Below are 16,993 nucleotides of genomic sequence, written 5' to 3'. Positions count from 1 at the left end.
CAGTTGATATGCCTTAAACCAAAATTAGGATTCAATATTTATATATCCATTCCTTTAATCCGTTAGGTTAGGTTTAGACGTTTTGAGCTAAACCGTCACCAGTATATCACCGTCCCATACCGGTGCATACAATCCTCTATATCCTTGTAAATTACATCATATATATAACAGTTTAGTAATTTACAATCCAAAATTAATATCCAAATAATTGTATAAGGAAGATTAACAATCTAGTAATTAAAATCCAGTATTAATCCATGTAATTACATCGAAGAATTAAATATTCTAACAATTAACATCCAAAACATACATAGTTCAAATTTAATAAAACAATGACCCTATCATGGATTTAAAATTAGTTTTATAATAATATTATAGTCCAATAAATCGCTAAATTAATTTAAGCGATTTAGTTCCCTTCATCCGGTAACAGAGTACTAAGTCATATACTTATATTCTGTTGTATCCTTTAGCACAGAGCCCCCACTATGCCACAAGTCCAATATATTACTTTAAAAGACTTCTTCGTGCATCTAAAATAAATTTAAAATCATTTTATAGCACCCTAAACCGTCAAATTAAAATTAATCAACAAATCTCCTTTCAGCCGTTAACTGTACACAAAGTTGTCAAATAACGTACTGTTAAGTCTATTAAAACTAAGGGGTAAATTTATGCAATTCAAGACCTTAGTTACATGTTAAACTAATTATTTAAAAACCCAATTAAGTTTTTAAAACTGTTCAATAACCCAGAATACCCAAACAGTAATTGAAAGTCACTTGTACGCACAAAACAAAGAAAGAGCCTGCTCTAGAAAAGTGGAGCAGGCTCAATGTGACATAGAGCCGTCTCTACCACACCTTGGAGCGGGCTCTAGCAGGTGGGAGCCGGCTCTTGGCATTCCAGAGCCGGCTCTCTCTCCCCCTGTGAGCTTCCTCTCCGTTTCAGCCTTGTTCTGACCTCTGTTCCAACTCCGGCCAACTACAACCCTTCTGTTTGGTTTCTTAAACTGATCTTAAGTATCTTATTAACACCCAAGAACATCCCAAAGGTTTGATAACAACCATTAGAACCAATCACAGAGATTAAATTTGCTACCGAACTAACATGCGTTAGGAACAAATCTGAAACTATTTGCACGAATTGAAACGAAACAAATTGCAACACATATTTAAAATAGAATAATAACAACCCTATGACTTTTATATAACCCCAGTATTGTTCCTATATTTTGTTTACAGTAGTTGTAATCAAATACAGAGATTAAAGTTACAATAGAAACAATTTGCTTAAAGGACAGAAAACTGGAACGAAACTTGTATGCACTGTAATAGATTTATTTTCAACACCACAGATTATCAATAAAGCATAAGTTAGACAGGTAAATTTCAGTTACTGATTGATTAAACCCTAAAGATTATCTAGGTGCACAGAACACGAGCCAAAGAGAAGGAGAAAGAAAAGAACTTGCCTGTGATTTTAGTTATGAAATCTCGGCGTCGTCTCTAAGTTTCCGACAACTACTGAACACCGGTAAACCTTCTATTGCTCCGAATCTAACCTCAATCAACCCCCTTGGTCCTTTCTGTAAAATTCCCCTCAAGCCTTGCTCTGTTTCTCTCACGTCTCTGTTTTCTCTCTGTGTTTCTTTCTTGTCTTTGATACGTGAATAGGAGTTGTATAAAGACTCTTTAAAACCCTAAGTTGTCTTAATGATATATTTATAGGTTTTAAATTAAAACCCTGATCCAAAATTTTTATCCAAGAAGGAAACACAAATACTGTTATTCTCTACCTCAGTCAAATACGTGAAACCTTAAAAGAAAATAAAACCCTACGATAAACATTAATTTAATTAAATTCAATAAAACAAATAATTAACAAACCAATATAATCAAAATGCCAATTCATTCAAACAACAAGCAAATAAAGTTCAAATAAATCAACTAATGAAAACAAAAAAAATAACACACACAATTAAACAATTAATTAAATAAAAATGCAATTAAATCAATTAAACAAATAAAATGCAATTGAAACGATGAATGAAATACCAGGACTATCCTTTTGAAATTTGGGGTATAACATTCTTCCCCCCTAACAAAAGGAATTCCGTCCTAGGAATTCGTTCTTACCTTCATCCAATATTTTAGGAAACTGCGAGCGAATGACATCCTCCCGTTCCCAAGTGGACTCAGCCTCATTGTGATGACTCCACTAAACACGCACCAAAGGAATCACCTTATTACGAAGGATCTGATCCCGACGATCGACAATACGACACGGTGGCTCCAAATAAGTTGCATCCGGCTGCAACTCAATCTCCATAACATCGATATGCTGATACCGATCCTCATCTCGCAGAAATTTTCGCAACATGGACACATGGAATACGTTGTGTACGCGGTCCAAATTATCCGGCAGTGCCAACCGATAAGCAACAGCTCCAACTCCATTCGTAATCATGAATGGACTGACAAATTGCAGAGACAACTTCCCTTTCTTCTCAAAGCACATAACACCCTTCATAGGAGACACTTTGAGTAGAACCTGATCCCCAATCTGAAACTCCAATGCCCGAGTACGACGATCAGCATAGCTCTTCTGCCTACTTTGGGCAGTATGCATGCGATCTCGAATAAGTGTTATCTTCTCAAAAGTATCCTTGATAAATTCAGGACCCAAGAATCTGCTCTCGCCAACCTCCATCTAACAAACGGGCGATCGACACGGTCGGCCGTATAGCGCCTCAAAAGGTGCCATCCCAATAGTCTTCTGGAAACTATTGTTATAAGCAAACTCCACAAGTGGCAAATAATCCACCCAGTGTCCTTTGAAGTCAAGAACACACGATCGTAGCATATCTTCCATGATCTGATTAACCCTCTCAGTTTGTCCATCAGTCTGAGGATGATAGGCAGTGCTAAGGTGTAATTCCTTACCCAAAGCCTGCTAAAAACTCTTCCAAAAATTAGACACAAAGCTCGAATCCCTATCTGATATGTAAAGCATGCAGCTTCACAATGAAATACCATGCAGCTTCACAATCTCTGAAATATAAAGCCTTGTCATCTGCTCTGAGGTGTAGTCAGTGCAAATAGGTAAGAAATACGCTGATTTGTCAACCTTTCCACAATGACCCAAATGGAGTTATGACCTTTGAAAGAATTCGGCAATCCCTCCACAAAATCCATAGATATGCTCTCCCATTTCCACTCCGGAATTGGTAGTGGCTGCAGAGCTCCTGGCGGCCTCTGATGATCAATCTTAACCATTTGACAAGTACTACATTGAGAAACAAAAAGAGCAATGTCCCTCTTCATACCTACCCACCAAAACTGCCGCTTCATATCCTGATACATCTTATCGCCTCCTGGATGAACAGAAAACTCAGAGTGGTGAGTCTCAGTCATCACATCCTTCCTCAAATCATCAGTAGAAGGTACCACTAACCGTCCCTTGTACCTCAAACCTCTGTCAGCCCCAACATAGTAAAATGGAACCTCTCCAGAAGCTATCTCTGTAACCTTGTCAATGCACTGCTGATCCGTGAGTTGTGCTTGTAAAGCCTTGCGAATGATGTGTGATACCCCCTAATTTTGAAACACGGGTTGATCAAGTCCGCGCACAAAGTCAAGGGATATCAACCAATCAATAATAAGCAAGCACAGAATACAAGAGGAAAAAAAATAATAAAATAAATAAACAACACTGAAAGGGAAAACTAAATTAATAATTAAATAACAAAAACTTTGATTATAATAATAATAAATCTCTGGAGTACAACTTGGGAATCCATCCATGATGGACCCCTAATCAAAATCCCAACTAAAGACAAAACAAATAAATGTTTAACTCAGAAATAATAGATGATAGCGAAAACATAGTGGAGGTCCTACGTCTATGACACCGGAAGAGTGATGAAGTTTGGCCTCTGCTCTGCACGAACTAACTCTATGTCTGGAACTGTCGAGGACTTGAAAAGATAACAACAAAGGTGGGTCAAAACCCACGAACAAACCCTTTCTAATACATCCCAAACAGAGACCCGATAGACAATCCATCCTAGTCCGACTCATGCAATAGCTATGTAGGTCAATATACATAAGTATACACACTATAGACTTTCACTGGGTTATAAGACAGCCTCAACCGAATAGTAGATCTCATGCAAGCGCATACAAGATGGTCATGAGTACCTCTTCTACCAGGGTACACACATCCCTATAACCAGCTACTCATCTCATCTGACAGTATACGCCAACCCTAACCATCGATCCCGAGATCTCACGCTCGTATCATGGTACCCAATTATAATATATTTAAGTAACTGTAGCCATATCTTGACAATGACACGATTAAAGGTCATAACCATATCCTGACAATGGTATGACAAAATGTATAGGTCTAGACTTAAAAGCTAGCCCATAAATGTATCAGCAAGCCATATCTTAACAATGGTGCTGCTAAGACCATATCCTGACAATGGTCCTCCATCATACACTTATATACAAATATGTATAAGTTCATCTACAGTCACACGCATGACTATAATCATATTAACTTCACTAAACAAATAATAAATAAAAATAAAAATAACATTATAAGCTATTACAAGTATCATTGCTAACAACTTAAAATGCAAGCAAGTACATTTACCGGTACATGAACAATTAACATAATAATATTCTCTACCATAATTGTTAGGACAAGATAAACCCTTTTTAATTATTGAATTAATAACTTGCAAATTCAGATAAGTTCCATTATATTATATAGGAATCGTATATAATCACAGCATGTAAAAAAACTGTGTATATAATTTAATGTCGCATACTAACACAATAAACAATTCCAACATCCCATGTGTTTATGTTGTATAAAATTTCAGCATGTTAAAAATCAATGCCATATGGTAAATAATACACAATTTCAACATACTGCCTCATGCTTAGGAGTTACAGTCCGGCCTCATTGATGAATAAAGACAGGAATTGCATTTAGTATAGTAAAATCTACTCAATTCGACCCACTAAAATAAATAAATAAATAAAACGAAATAAATTTCAGATTGCAACTTAAAATCTTTACAAAATCTGAACATCTTAATTTAACCATGGCGAAAGGACAGCAACAAAGAAAACCACTTAAAACGAAAAGGCAACTTAACATCTTAAAGAAAGATTGCAACTTAACCTCTTAAAGTAAAGATTGCAACTTAACATCTTAATACGAAATATAAAAAAAAAAAAATCAGAAATTACAACATACTCATGTATCTATATATATAGATATATATACACTAATTTATCCCTGTTATAAATCATTCTTGGCACCAATATAATTAAACCCATCTAATATAAATTCCCTAAAGTCATTCTATAAATGGATCAAACCCGGAATCAAAGAGAATGAGTAGAACGAAGACTTGCCTTTGTATGAATTTCAGATTGCAACTCTTTTCTCCTCTGATTTCCCTTTTTTTTTTCTTTCTTCCTCTTTCTCTCTTTCTTTCTCCTTCTTCCTCTCTAGTTCACGCCGCCCTCTGTTCTTTTCTTTCTTTTCAATTTCGAGCCCCCTTTTCCAAAAAACCCACTTACAGACTACTTTATATAAACAAATATAATATAACCTAATTCTACTAACCTAACTAATCCTATACCAACTTACATGCACCAACCACACAATATTACAACCAAAACCCACTAATCATTAAATCTAATAAAGAAAACTAACAAAGAAAAATTAAAATAAAATAAAATAAAATGTTACTAATGATCACAATTCCTGTGCATGTAAACAACCATAAACACGTAAGTATAAAAATAATATAGTTTACATATATATCTTTATAATTTACTAACCATATATATATATAATATAATTTACAAACCATATATATATATATATATATATATATATATATATATATATATATATATATATAACACTTTAATATAGATATATGTATAATTTTATATATCTATCACCCATCCATTCAACTAACTAAAATAAATAAATAAATAAACAAAATAAAGAAATAACATCAATAAAATAAAATAAAAAATTTACAATTAACTAAATAAACACCTCACAACAATTTAATTAGTCAAGTACATAAAAAAAAATAACAATAATGAAATAAAATAAATAAACTAATTACCATTTAAATGACAACTAAATAAACACCTCACAATGAAATAAAATAAATAAACTAATTACCATTTAAATGACAACTAAATAAACACCTCACAACAATTTAATTAGTCAAGTACATAAATAAATAAATAAATAAAAATAACAACAATGAAATAAAATAAACACTAAAAATAATGAAATAAATCTAACACTAAATAATTACTATTTAACTGACAAACAAATCAAATCCTAAAATAAATGCACAACAATTTAAATAGCCACGTAGATAAATAAAATAAAATAAAAATAAATAAATAAAAACCTTGAAATTTAGGGGTATTACATGATGGAAGGTGTAACCACCATGCAAGCCATAAAAGCATCCGATAACTCATCCACATTCTTCAAAGCATTTCACTCAGTGGTGAATAAAGCAAAAAGACTACCAACAGGTCAGCGACTGAATGCATCCGCCACCATATTCGCTTTCCCTGGATGATACTGTACAGAAAAGTGATAATCTTTCACAAACTCCAACCATTTGCGTTGCCTCATATTCAGCTCCCGTTGAGTGAACAAGTACTGCAGACTCTTGTGATCACTAAATAACCTGAAGGACTCACCCAACAGATAATGCCGCCAAATGCGTAAGGCAAAGACCACAGCTGCCAACTCATAGGATCCCTTCTTCAATTAAATCCCTATTTCATAGGGATTTTCATTTAGCTAAATCTTTAGCACTTCTTTCCCAATTAAACAACTTATTTGAATAAATTCAAATATCAATTACCATATTTCAACAATAACCCTATTGAGAAAAGTGGCTGAATTCCTAGATTTTCTACTCTTATTTCTCAATTGGCCAATTTCCTTTAAGACATAATTAACACTTGTTAGCTTCTCACTGGCCCACGTCATTGCTGAGGTGGCTGCCAAGTTTTAGTGCCAACAAATGCCCCCTGAATTTCAAATGTTCTATTGGTCACTCAGGCCGATAAGATTTTTGGAATTTTTGTAACATGAAAGAAACTGGCAGCTAACAAGCTTCTAGACTTTATATCTTCCAGACCAACTCTAAGTTGGTCTTTATTTTGCGTCAGCCAAGACTGGCCGATCCTGGTTCTTCTATTATTCCCACAAAGCTAGCTGATACCTCTCAAAATATTGGCCATTTATAAACCCATGATAGACCTCACCTTTGAAGTTTCCCAACTCTACTAGTAAGGCATGATCGTGATCGGCCAGGATCAGGTTGTTATGTAACGTCATTTGGGCCGATCTAACTGGCTTCTTTATTGAAAAAACAAAATTATTCCAGTATAGAGCTTTTCTGATGGCTGATCCTCTTGAATTTTTATACTCCCATGGAGCTTTTGAACGTACACCATCCCAAGTTTTTGAATAGTCATCTTCTTTAATGACTTCAACTATATCAGCCAAAAATACCAAAAATATTATTTCTTTTGTGGCCGATTTTTTATCTGCCGGGTAAGCTTTCAGAATGTCAACGGCCATATGGCCTGACTCCTTCTTAATTCTTTATTTGGCACCTCAACAGCTGGCCGATGAAGCATTATCCTTGGCCAAAATACCTTTTTGATTAACTTTTTAGAGTTAACATTAGCCAGACTTCTTTTCATAGTGGCCGATGCTGGTCGCCCCATTTTATTTGTTCTTAACAGAATATGATTCTCTTCGTGTAGCACTGCATCAACCACATAAAAGTTTACATTAAATGGCCAATTTATTTTATTCTGCAAATTTCTCTTCAACTTAACCTTTTTTAGTTTCCATCCCCACTTTCTTTTCTTGAAATTCAGTTGAAGTTGAAGAACTAAAAAAATTATTTCAGCCAATGATGGTTCTGGCTGGGGATTAGATACCACTCTCGACCAAGCATTCTCGTAATTTGGCCGATTTGATCCTGAAATTCTTATACCTTGATAAGAAGTGAATCTCTCTTGAACACTTCTGTTAGAAAACTGAGTTTGGACTTTTATTTTATGAAAAAAAATTAATTTTACCTCGGTTAATACGTTTCCATTCAGGGCAGCAACCATGTTGTATGAGAACCTTGACATTTGGAATGGCTGATGGTGTCCTCTCGGCAACCTTAGGCTGATTCCCTTCATCAACCTTCCCTTTGGGAGCCCGGCCAATCACATTACTACCTGCTATCATTGTTGACCCCCATGACTTCATCATCCATTCCCTTTTTGGCCGATACGGTAGATGTTCGAGTGCCGGATATGGCTGATTTTGGCTTTTTGTACATTGGTTGGCCTATTCCCCTAAGGTCATTACCATATTCTTGCTTAATAATATCAGCTACCTGAACCTTATCGACCATCGTTGGCTGATTAGGTTAATCAATAACTGGTCGATCTTGATTTACCATTAGCGGTTGATTGGGTATCAACTGCCCCCTGAGTACCAGAGGTTTTGGCTGATATACTACTGGCGGCTGATTTTCTACTAGTGGCTGATTGTAAATCTGCCAACCTTGTGGTTGATTAGCCATCGGCTGCCCCCCAAATATCGAAGGTTGTGGTATAAAAGCAACAGGCTGATATTCTGACCATTCTTATTTTGATTGATTTACCACTAGCGACTGATTTTCCGCTGGTGGCTGAAAATTATTCGACCAGCCTTCTGGCTAATTAGCCATCGGCTGCCCCCCGAGTCCTGGCTGTAGTGGTTCCTGAGCATAAAATGAACTTGAAGCTCTCCACCTTACCTAGTTGCCTTTTAGGTTGAAAGGTTTTGGCTGACATACCACTTCCGGCTGATTTACCGCAGGTGGCTGATTGTAAATTGGCCAACCTTACTGTGATTGATTTACCACTGGCAGCTGATTTTTCGCTGGTGGCTGATTATAATTCGGCCAGCCTTCTGACTGATTAGCCATCGGTTGCCCCCCGAATCCCGGCTGATATACCATTGGCGGCTGATAAAAATTTGGCTAGCCATGTGGCTGATTAGCCATCGGCTACCCCCCGAGTCCCGGCTGATATATCATTGGCGGCTGATAATAATTCGGCCAGTCTTTTGGCTGATTAGCCATCATATTTGGTTGAAGCAAAACCATCGGTGGCCACGGCTGTGATGGCTGATCATTCACTACTGGCTGAACAACCTGTGACGAAATCGGCTGAGTATCCGATTCCTGATTACTGGAGCACCCAGCTTGAGCCGGCCTATTCATAATGGCGACTGAAAGCTGAGACATTATTTCGTGCAGGTCGTTTTGACTTGCATTCATTCTTCCTATCGCCTTGACCAAAGAGCACAACTGTGATTGAACCATTGATACTTTTGATGGTATAGCTAGTTCATCCACAGGGCCCAATGTAGAGCTACCAACCTGAGCTAGCTGATGTTTTTCTTTTGGATCTTCTTTAGTGGCTACGGCCTTTGAATTTTTCGTAAGTCGTGGAATTTTTGCTTCTTCTAACACACCTTAGTGGTCCCACTGGGCATGCCAAAATATGTTCGCACGGTTTTTGGTCTTACGCGGGTCGATAGTCTGTTGCGGGCGTGCCAGAGTATTTGTATAAAAACACTCAAAATATGTTGATTCGAACACCAGCCTATCCCTTTTTCTGATGGCTGACTCTCAGGTGATTGTGTTAAGAGAGACTAGTAAGAACTCCCAGGTTCTTTTATGTCTTGTTTGTAGCAATGACTTTTTATCTAGGTGCTAAAAGAAATAAAAATGTAATGACTAAAGAAATTGGAATGAACAGGCTGAATGGAAATTGACTTTAAATGAAAAGGCTGAATGAAAATGGATGGCAATAATTCAATCGATTGCCACTGAATTGAAAACAATTTGAATTGAAATGTGCATAATTAAAATGAAGTAAAGCAAAATGCAGTGGCAAGAATTTAATCAATTGCCAGTAAAGGAAATGACAAGAATTTAATCAATTGCCATTGAATTGAAAACATTTTTAATTGAAAATTGCATAATTAAAGATTGGCAAAATGGAAATTGACTGAAAAAAAACGCAATAAAACAAAATGTTGTGGCAAGAATTTAATCGATTGCCAACCAAATTCAATGACAAGAATTTAATCAATTGTGATTGAATTTGAAAACATTTTTAATTGAAAAGTGCATAATTAAAACAGGCAGAATGGAAATTGCATGGGAAGTAAAGGAAAGAAATAAACTAGCCGAATTAACATGACACGAATCTTATCAAAGATTGGTCATTGAATCTGTTTGCTTGAACCAAAATGACTGATAATGTAAAAAGTATATTTAAAACATTGCAAAAGAAGAGTAAGCTACTGGAACTTAAATTCTTTGAATGAAAATTGCCATAAAGAAATTGATAGAAAATGACGTAGAGTCAATTAAAAACATTTTTAGTTGAAATGCATGTTTTGTGGTTGGTGCTGAATAATTTGGAATAGATTACAACACTTCTATTTATAGAAGTTTTATTTAACTTATTTCCTAATTAATTGCTAGAAAATCTCTCCTTCCTGATTTTCTTCACTTCATGGCTTGCTGGGTCAAATCCCAATATATCTTCACTTCTCTTTATGGCTTGCTTCAATAAATTTTAGTAGAAAATCCTTACTGAAGACTCTCCTTGATTTAGTTAAAAACAAATTGCCGAATTGTTACTGAAAAGTTGCTAAAGAAGTTGCTAATTGTTAGCAACTCTTTTCCTTAACCTCAGCTGAAGTACTTCCCTTCAATAACTTGAATATCCCTTTTGAATTTAACCATGACTCGTGTAACTGCCCTTCTTTGTTAGGATCTATTCTTCAATTAAATCCCTATTTCATAAGGATTTCCATTTAGCTAAATCTCTAGCACTTCTTTCCCAATTAAACAACTTATTTGAATAAATTCAAATATCAATTACCATATTTCAGCAATGGAAAATGATAAATGAGCCGAGCCAAACAACCGAATAAAAGGTCGAATTTAACGTGGCTGAGCTACGTCAGATTATTTTCTAAAAACATAACTCTTACCTCTTTCTTTCTCTCTCCTCTCTTCCTCTAATTCTCGATTTTTCTTCTTTCTTCTGTATTCAATATTATCTTTGATTTTGGTTTTGTTTTTCCTTTTGATTTCGTAAAATTGAAGATAAAAAAAAAAAAAAAAAAATTTAAATTTCTTCATGTTTTGCAAATATAAAAGCACAAAACCAAAATAGAACAAAAAAGAAAAAGAATATAAAAGCTACAATTTCTCTCATTCAAATTTTGTATTCATAAAAATCAAACAGAAATTTTGAGAAGATTCATCCGTTTCTCTTCTCTTGATTTTTTTAATTTTTAATTTTTATTTATTTATTTATTTCTGTAAGAGATTAGTGTATTTTGTAATTGCAACTCTTGTGTAGATATTTACTTACAAAATATATATATATATATATATATATATATATATTCTACATATTTTTCATCTGGGATTAGAAAGATTTATTTTTTGCAGATTTATGAATAGAGAAAAGTAGGTGATCTTAAAAAAAGGAGCGAGGATAAAGAATTTTGAATCTTGTCTCTAGAATACTTTGGATATGTGTATATCAAGAAAGGGGATGTATAAGAAGAATTGGTGAAGAACCAGACACAGAGAGGAGAGAGAAAATAAGAGGAAGAGAGAGAAAAAGGAAAAACTGGGAGAGAAAAAATCGATAATAAAGAGTTAGGTAATGAAATTATTTGACGTGGACAAAGTCACGTAAGATTCGGTGATTATTTCGGTAGAAACATTCGAGTTCTCTCTCTCTCTCTCTCTATATATATATATATATATATATATATATATATATATTCTACATATTTTTCATCTGGGATTAGAAAGATTTATTTTTTGCAGATTTATGAATAGAGAAAAGTAGGTGATCTTAAAAAAAGGAGCGAGGATAAAGAATTTTGAATCTTGTCTCTAGAATACTTTGGATATGTGTATATCAAGAAAGGGGATGTATAAGAAGAATTGGTGAAGAACCAGACACAGAGAGGAGAGAGAAAATAAGAGGAAGAGAGAGAAAAAGGAAAAACTGGGAGAGAAAAAATCGATAATAAAGAGTTAGGTAATGAAATTATTTGACGTGGACAAAGTCACGTAAGATTCGGTGATTATTTCGGTAGAAACATTCGAGTTCTCTATCACTGCTCTTCAGCAATAGAGAAAAGTGGCTGAATTCCTAGATTTTCTCCTCTTGTTTCTCAATTGGCCAATTTCCTTTAAGACATAATTAACACTTTGTTGCTTGTCACTGGCCCACGTCATTGCTGAGGTGGCTGCCAAATTTTGGTGTCAACAACTTTCCTATGAAATATATATATATATATATGCATTAGTGATGCATAATAACCTTTGTGTTGGTTGACCTTTTTGCAATAGCAGTAGATGGTGTCCTGCTCTCTCTCTCTCTCTCTCTCTCTCTACATATTTTTTTAAATGGGGTTTGATGGTAAAATATGTATTAGTTTCCAAAATATTTTTCTGATCCCTTTCCCTCTTTATTTATTTATTTATTTTTTTTCTCTTCTTTAGATTGCGAGCATGCATTTGGGGCATAAAATGGGAGCAGAAATTGCATACAATATCAAGAAAGAGGGCTTTCCTTTGACAGATGAACATTTGCAAGTCTTTAAACGTCCAAAATGGTTTGTCGTGTGTCCATCTACTTATTTTCATGATGGTGGTTTATTTATTTTGTGGCTTGGTGTGTTTTGCCATCATGATTTATGACATGTACGTTGGTCTTGAATTATTCGATAGCCAACGCTAATGAATGTCTTCTTGTTTTGTTCTTTATGTGTTGTCAGGCTAACTGTGATGGATGAGGCTCAAGACAAGTTAAACGTATTGATTCCTTTCTCTTACCGTAAACTTACTTGTATTTTATGAGTGGCACAGGAAAAACAGTGAATGTTTAACACCTTTTTTTCTTTCGTTCTTTCTTTTTGTAACTGATCCAGCTGCGCGGCAAGGATTAAATTGGGAAAAGAGGGATCCTGCCTTCCCATTTATCTTGCAACTCGACAATTCTCTAATAACAAAGGTACGAGAAACGACTATTTTATATATATATTATTATTATTATTATTATTATTAGCAAAGTGTTAGTTGGATTTCTGCTGTCCGAAACTATTCACATAAATTACTTGTAAGAAATAAGCGTGACTTATATTTAATTAAAGTTATTGAATAGATAAATATATAATATACATTAAAAAGATATATTAACTAAAATGATTGAATATATATATATATATATATATATATATATATATATATATATATCTTAAAAAGATATATGTTACGACTAGGTGCACCATGCGAAATTATTTATTAAATGCTAAAAAGTATGATAATCAGATGTGGTACCCGGATATTTGATGATCACTCAATAGAAATAGCTTAAATAATTGGAGGAAGTTGACAATACGGTATCTAATCTAATTTTCTTAACTCATCACAGTGATGTGTACAAGGTTTAATCTTCACATTTTGCAGTTGGGTTTCTGTATATTTTAATTGTAGTCTTATGGTTACTGTATAACGATCGAGTTAAACTGTATTTTGCTAGTATTTCAATATTAAATTTGCTGTATTTACATTTGTACCCTTATCTTATGTAGGACATTCTTGAAACTTGGATTTGTAGTTGGAAAATCTATACTGGAAAATGATTTTTGCTCATCTTTTTTTTTTTTTTAATTTTTAGAAACAATAGTCAAATAAATGCATGTAACTTCCGTATATCTATTATCCCTGGGCTTAGTATGTTTCTACATGCTTATTTTTTTTTATAAATGTTCTATATATAATATCTATATGTACATAAATGCTTATTATAGCCATGTTGGACATGGACTTCCGTATACTCTCCTACACACGTCAAATAAATGCCATCTCTCATGGGACATTTGCCTTCTACTTCTTGTCATGCCAGTAACATTACCAGCATCAGCATAGAAATGGACAAACTTAGATTGCCCGAAAGTTATCAAGTTGAAAGGAAAGAAATATGGAATAATATTCATTTTATCTGTATTAGCACAGAATTTATAAGTTTACATAGGATCTCTTTATAGTAGAGAATACACACACATAACTAGCTGGTCTAATTAATAATTTCCTAATTTATAACATTTGACCAATATTCTATTTACAGCAAATATCCTCCAAATATTATATTTATAACTAATAATATTTGGTAATATTACTACCGAATCTTTCCTTTTCAACACTCCCCCTCAAGCTGGTTTGAAAATATCTTCCATAGCCAGCTTGCCAATTAGTCTGAAGTCCCTTTGTAAACACATCTGCAACTTGCTCGGTGGTAGGAATGTACGGCATACAGATCAATCCTTTTTCGAACTTATTTTCATATTATTCCATGTCATGCCAATGTCGATTTTCATACATCTAATTCAAGCTCAATTCACATAGCATATTTTACAAGAAATCCCAAAAGAAATATCATACTTTCATATTATGAAATTTGGCAATCTAAACATCATAGACAAGGATTACTACCACTTAAGCATCCTAATTTACATAATATCAACTAACACACATAATCACATATTTCATTTACAACAATTAGGTCATTATAAGAGAAAATCAACACCAATTTAGCATGCTAGATGATAAATCATTGAAAATAATTCACAAAAGTGCAAGAAATAGTGAATTAGGGACCCATACCTCCAAGAATACAAAAAACCCCAAAATGAGCCCAAAATTCGAAATCCCTAGGTTAGCCAAACAAGGATTTGCTTCTATCAAAATAACGGCCTCGACGAGCTCTCCGTTTTGCCTCAAATGGTACCAACAAGTTTTCAAAATTGAGAGAATAATCAAAGCTTGAATTTTGTGAAGAAAGAAAAAGAAAAATGAGAAAGAAGAGGGAGAGAAAGAGAGTGCCAGGGAGAGAGAAAGAGTGAGGCCAAAATGGCCTCTTGACCACTAAAATTAAAAGTAAGTGGTGGTGAGTCCCACCACTAAAAAAATATCCCACCTTTATATATATAGGGCCGTAACTTAGTGTGGGCTAACCTGGGCTACAGCCTAGGTCCCAAAAAAAAAAAAAAAAAATTAGTACAACTATTTGTTATCAACCATAGCCCAGTCTAATTAGTCATAGCCATGCCCATGCCCAATCCATAATAGAACAAAAATAACAAATGGCCCAATCCAGCAATGAGCAAACCAAAGCTACAAAGTATAAGCCAATCTCTCTGAAGACCTAACTATTATAGTATTGGTGTAATGTTTCAAATATATATGTGTGTGTGTGTTAAGAAGATTTTTTTTTTATTTGAGTTGTGGGGCCCACAATTTTATGAAGTGGTCATAAGACCATGTTTTTTTTTTTTTTGGGCTCTATGCTATCTCACTCTCTCTCCCCGCTGCCTGCTTCTCTCTTCCTTTCTGTTTTTCTTTTTTTCCTTTTTTCATTTCAAGGCTTCAATCCTTGATTCCTTCTTCAATACTAAGTATTTTTAAGTGTCGTTTGCGGCAAAATGGAGAGCACAGCGGGCTCTACGCGTGTGTACTAGCAATTTCAGTTTTGTGCAACCTAGGGAGTCCGAAAATCTTGACCCATTTTGAGGGTTTAAGGTGAAAATTGAGGGTTTTCTCCTCCTTTGAGGTAGGGGTGTTTAATCCACAATCTCTTAGATTTTGGTGAATTATTTTTTCATAATTTACGTTTAATTTGTGTTCTAATTTGTGTTATTTTTTCATAATTGTTATGTATTGTATATGAGATGTGTATATATACATGTTAGTTGTTATATGATAAAAAACCATGTAAAATTGATGTTAAATTTCATGCCTATTGTGATTTAAAATGCTGAATTTTATGATTTTGAAGCATGATGTAAATTCCTAGAATATTCCTATGAGGCATGTATATTGTAAATATTTGATTTGTAAGAAATAAAAATTTCTTTATTGGTACGTCATTGAAATGCATAAGAGATATATACATTTATTGTGATAGAATGGGAAAATTTGATTTGAAAGAAATGAAATGGATTTTGGGAAAGAATTTTGAAAAGGGATTTTGTGAAAAACCCGGCCGCCTAGGAGTTGCCTAGGGATTACGGCGTTAGTGAGGTCTAGAGGGGACTAGGGAAATTGCCCTAGTGTGGTCGAGTTACCTGGCCCCAAATGACGTCATGGAGTTGCCATGGGTCAGGGACAGTGGTCAATTCTCCTCTCATGCCGCCATGGAGTTGCCATGGGATGGGTTCAATAACGGTTTGAAAATGATGATGGAAATGGTTTTGGAAAATGGGGAGTGACATTGCATGGCATGGCATATCATTGCATGTCATATTCATTTGTGGTATCGGATTAATTATGTGGTATTGTGGTTATTTATATATATATATTTTTTCCCGGCATGGTATGATCCCAATTTCCTTATTCCTATTCATTGGGTGGATTCACGGGGTCTCAAGAGGTGTGCCTTAGGCACTTCCTAGTGAGCTTATACTTACCCCTTATATTTAACATTTTTCAGGAAACGGGAAAGAAGTGGTGGATGACGTACCACCATAGGCTTAATTTGGATTAGAAGATCATTTTGCTATTTTTGTATCTAAGTCCCATATTTTTGTAAAACCTTAGTTTGTTATATTTAGTATAGAGATTTGTGAACTCTTGCTATTATAGTTATATTCATGGATTGTAATTTTATTATAAGTTGTCTAAATATTGTAAGACATGTACTTTAAATCTTAACCATATATTTTGGGATTGTAATTATGATAATTTGGATTAAATGGTATATGGATGTTCCACCATGAGATAATCCATATTGAGGTACAATGAACTGATGAATGGGATGCTGGA

This window comes from Cornus florida, unplaced genomic scaffold, assembly GCF_030987335.1.
Source record: "Cornus florida cultivar Cherokee Brave unplaced genomic scaffold, ASM3098733v1 CherokeeBrave_3.0.0_Hap2_Chr10, whole genome shotgun sequence".
In the NCBI taxonomy this organism is placed as follows: domain Eukaryota; kingdom Viridiplantae; phylum Streptophyta; class Magnoliopsida; order Cornales; family Cornaceae; genus Cornus; species Cornus florida.
The sequence above is the reverse complement of the archived record's forward strand: the minus strand, read 5'-3'. Positions refer to the sequence as shown.